A 5011-nucleotide genomic window follows, 5' to 3' on the forward strand; every position below is an offset into this window, starting at 1 on the left:
TGTATTTGTGATCAGTTTATGCATCATCTATTTTGGGGGTTTATATCATGGCAAAAATCTGGCCCGTCGCTGGTACCTGATTAAACACCTGTCCATTCTTTCCTTCCTTCCTTATTTATTCGTTTTCTTATCTCCCTTTTTCCTTTCACTCTTCCCTCCTCCTCCTCCTCCTCCTCCTCCTCCTTTCGTCTTCCTTCCTTTACTCACTCCAGCAGCAGACTAATCCTTCCTTTATCCCCTTATCTCCTTTCCTCCCTCATCCTCCTCATCCAACTCCTACAACTAAATCATTCCCCCCCCCCCCTCTCTCTCTCTCTCTCTCTCTCTCTCTCTCTCTCTCTCTCTCTCTCTCTCTCTCTTATTTTAGCTTCTTCATTACCTCCTCCTTTTTCCTCCTCTTCTTTGTCTCCTTCCTTTCTTCCCGCCTTTCTTTTCCATTTCTTCCGCTCCACTACTTTCCATCCCTCTCTTTTTGTTTTTCTTCTTTCCTCTCCTTTCTTCCATTCTTCCTTCTATGTATATACTCTCATGTTGCCCTTCTTTCTTTTCTCCTACCTTTGCTTCATTCCTTCCTTCATTGCTGCCTTCCTTCCTTCCTTCCTTCCTTCCTTCCTTCCTTCCTTCCTTCCTTCCTTCCTTCCTTCCTTCCTTGTTTCCCTCCTTCCTTGTTTCCCTCCTTCCTTCCTTCCTTCCTTCCTTCCTTCCTTCCTTCCTGCCTTCCCTCTCACTTGTTTTCTTTTTTTCTTCCTATCTTCGTTCTTCCTTACTTCCCTTTTTCTTTTCTTCACTTTTCTTAAATTTATTTGTTTCTTCTTCTTTCTTCATTTTTTACTTCTCCGATTCTTCCCTCTGCGATTCTTCCCTCTTTCCTCCTACCATTATTCACCATTCTTTCCTTCATTCCCCTTTCGTCTCTACTCCGTTCCCTCCGTGTCCTTTCTTCCCTTCTCCTTCCCTCCTCTCCCTCCCCCCTCTACCACCTCTGCAACACATCACGCAAGTTGGCACTCATAAAAGTGATATAATTTGCACGCTGTTTTTTCACTCTCAGCCTAACGCAAAAAGTCTTGGGCGAAGTTTCCAGTTTGGGACTTATGGAAAGGAAGGGACGGGAGGGAGGGAGTGGTGGGAAGGAGTAGGAGTAACGAAATGAGGGCGAAGGAGAGAAAATGAGGAAGGTTAGGGGAGGGAGAAATGGTAGAGTAAAGGGGGAAAGGATTTGGGAATAGCTTGAAGGAGTGGTGGAAAAAAAAGAGAAGGAAGAAAGAAGGAAATAGAGAAAAGGAAAGAAAGAAGGATAGAAAAGGGGGAACGGAATGAGGGATAGCCAAGAGGAGTTGACGCATTAGGAATAAAGTGAATGCGGGAAGGAAGGATAGATGGAAAGGAGGTATTGCATGAAGGGAGGAAGGGTAGGAGGAAAGAAGGTTGGGAGGGATAGAAGGAAGGAGAAACGCTAGATGAGTCGGGAGAATGGGAAGAAGATAGAGGGGAAAGGAGTGAAAAAGAGAGAGAAAAAAATGAAAATAAGGAAGATGTGACGGTAGAGGATATGAAGGAAAGAAGGAAGGGAAGGAGGAAAGAGGGATTGGAGAAAGAAGGAATAAAGGAAAGGAGAAATAGCAGAGTGGTGTAAAGGGAGCATGGGACGAAAGAAGGGAAGGAAGGGAGGGAAGAATAGGCAGAAGGGCTTACTAAGAATGAAGGATTGGAAGAAAGAAGGAACAGAAGGAAGAAGAAAGAGTGAAAGAAAAAGAAAGGTAGAGAGGTAAGAGATTGGAGGAGTTAGAGCAGTTTCAAGATTGTGACTGAGAAGGAAGGAGGAAAAGAGGGAGGGAGCGAAAGGTGGGAGGGAAGGGAGGAAGGAAGAGAGAGGGGGAGGGAAGGAAAGGGGGGTGGGGGGGAAGAAATATGCGGTGTAGAAAAGTGTTCGTGGTTGTCAAGACTTTCCGGTTAATTTTGGTAACTTTTGGTAGTGGGGGTGGTAGTGGTGGTGGTGGTGGTGGTAATGCTTGTTGGTGATGGTGACGATATTTTCATTTTGGTGTTGGTGGTGGTGATGATGGTGATGGAGGTGGTGGTGGTGGTTGTAGTGGTGGTGGTGGTGATAGGTTTTCGTGTTGGTATTGTTGGTGTGGTGATATTTTGATGGTGACTATGTTGTTGTTGTTGTTGTTGTTGTTGGTGGTGGTGCTGGTGGTGGTGGTGGTTCCAATATTACATAACCTTTCCAATACGATTTACCACTTTAATATCATACGCAATTGATTGAATATTGAGAGAGAGAGAGAGAGAGAGAGAGAGAGCGCAAGGCAATTTCCCGCTCGTCACTAACTTTTATCTTATTAATTCTCTTCTCCAGGTAAGTGTCATGGCGGACTTGATGACGTCACTGCTACGTCACACTCAGGCGGACCAATCAGATCCCTCCGTTCTGCCGTGAGTGTGTTCGTGCGTATGTGTGTGTGTGTGTGTGTGTGTGTGTGTGTGTGTGAGAGAGAGAGAGAGAGAGAGAGAGCGCATACAGACAATGAATTTCGGCTATTGAAATCGAGTCAATATTTTACTCATTTTTTCCCTCCCTTTTTCCTTTTATTTACCTCCCTCCCTCTCTACTGTTACCTCCCCCTTCCTCCTCCTTCCTCTCTCCTCTCCCTTCACCCCACCTTCCTCCCTCTTTCCCACCAACCCCCCAAATAGGGTGCTTCTCTATATACTGAAATCTGAGTTGGTTTTACCGCAGAGTTTTATTAAATTTCGGCACCCTCTACTCCCGCGCTTCCCTTTCTTTTTCTTTCTTTCTTTCTTTCATTCTTCCTTTTTTCCTCCTTTCTTTCCTTCTTTCTTTCATTCCTTCATTTTCTTGTTCTTTTTTTTCTTTCGCTCACTATCTATATAAATATTTGCATGAAAGATGAGCAAAACTTAATAACAAAATGAAAAAATATACACTTGAAGTCTTTCCCAGGAAACAAAGGTGATTTAACGGACAGGTAAACCAATTAGTGATAAGGAAAGGTCGTTATAGAGAGAGAAGGGACACTAAGGCAACAGTCTGGCCAGGTAAACACGGCTAACAGGTAAGGGGGTCAATTTGTGTCCTTGGAAATTGGAAGGTAAACACACGCCCGGTAGGAAAGGGACAGGTAATATGCTAATTGCTGACAGGTGTGCGTGGGACCAGGAATACGAGTCCGTGAGGTTAGCAACACACTAGATAGGTAGGTAAATGGCGGGTAACTTGTTAATTAATTAATGGAAGAGGAATTAAATGAACGACGTAGAAGAGAAGATAAATGGCAGGTAACTTGTTAATTAATAGATAAGGTAGGAAATAAAGCACCTAAGAAGAGACGAAACTGGTTAAAGAAAGAAAAGCAGCTTGATTGAAATGTAAATAGAAATCCATGTGTTGAAAGTGAATATGATAATAGACAGATGTAAGGGAATGACAGGAAGCGGCGTGGAAGGATATCGATGGAAGTAACTGAAAGAAGGAATTGAAGCATCTAACGAAGCGATGAAACTTGTGAAAGAAAAAAAGTAAACTCATAAAAATGTAAATAGAAATCCATGTGTAATAAGTGAATAGAATAATACGCAGGTGAAGGAAATGACAGGTAACTCGTTAACTAATTGAACAGGTAGGAATGGGTTTATATAAAAAAGAAGAGATAAAATTGAGGAAATACAGATAAAAATGATAAATAAAAATGAAAATAGATACACGGGGACAATGAGCGGCTGGTGATGGATGGAGTAGGTAAACAAGTAACAGGCAATCCATGTAATATATTTCTCTGGAAGACAGGCAAGCGTGGCGAACAGAACTAGATCCAGCAAGTAATTTATAGGACAGATAAATTGTGTCAGGTAGCGTTTAGGTAATAAATTACAGGAGGGCAATTTTCAGCTATTCTACCTAATCTGTTTATGTCTAGGACAGGTAGACGAGAGGAAGATTGCAAGAGAACTTTATGAGATAGATAATTAGTAAGTCAGGTAAATTGTCACAAGGTACGTATATTGGTGACGGGTGAACAGGTTGGTGGCAAAAAGGTATTGTGTTAGGAAGGGTAGACGTGGGAAGATAAAATGGACTAGAAAATACGAGGCGTAATTCATTGAACCGGTAAATTGTAGCAGGGAGCATACATTTTTGGCCAGTGAACATATGGTTAATTAAAGTTAATCTAGAAAATCTATTATGAGAGGTAGGAGTGGAAAAATATGAACTAGACCAGAATGAAACATAGTGAATGGGACAGGTAAATCATAACAGAGAATATATAGAAGTAGCAGCGGACAGGTGAATAATTATATAATTAACACATACTCCAGGTAAACTATGTATGCACAGACCAGGTGGACGTTGGTAAACATACACAAACCCTACATGCAATTTATAATTATTAGGATAGGTAAATCACAACAGGTAATACATAGTAACAGCTGACAGGGGGGTAATCTACACGTCATCTGGTAAGACAGAGGCTAGAGGGAAGTGTGGGTGAAGGCGGAGTGACACCTTGATCCAGATAACAGGTGGGGCGGTGATTGATATGGCAGGTAACAGAATACATACTTTGTTATCACGGCCCCGGGGATTGATAGGAGACGGTCACGCATGGGAGACGAATGTGGCATGAAAGGTGAATGAAAGGGTAGGATCGAAGATCTAAGAGATTTTGAGACACTGCTGTGATATAGATTTGTGAGGTAAGATTGCATAGTTTATCACGTGCATAGAGGTGTATCGGAATTCTGATGCACTGATTGAGCCAGGTATAGTTTGAAGGTGAGTGAAAGGGAAAGGAGACTAAATTAGAGACATTGCAGTGATTTGGATTTATGAGACAGATTACATCTCAGTTTTTTATGACGAGCCCAGAAATATATAGGCAAAGGTCACGCATTAGTAACGATAAGTGAGGCGTTAAAGGCGGATGAAGGGGTTAGACGAAATAAGACTGTTTGAGACATTGCCGTGATATAGACAGATTACATTTTT

Source organism: Eriocheir sinensis, chromosome 33 (genome assembly GCF_024679095.1).
Source record: "Eriocheir sinensis breed Jianghai 21 chromosome 33, ASM2467909v1, whole genome shotgun sequence".
Taxonomy (NCBI): Eukaryota; Metazoa; Arthropoda; class Malacostraca; order Decapoda; family Varunidae; genus Eriocheir; species Eriocheir sinensis.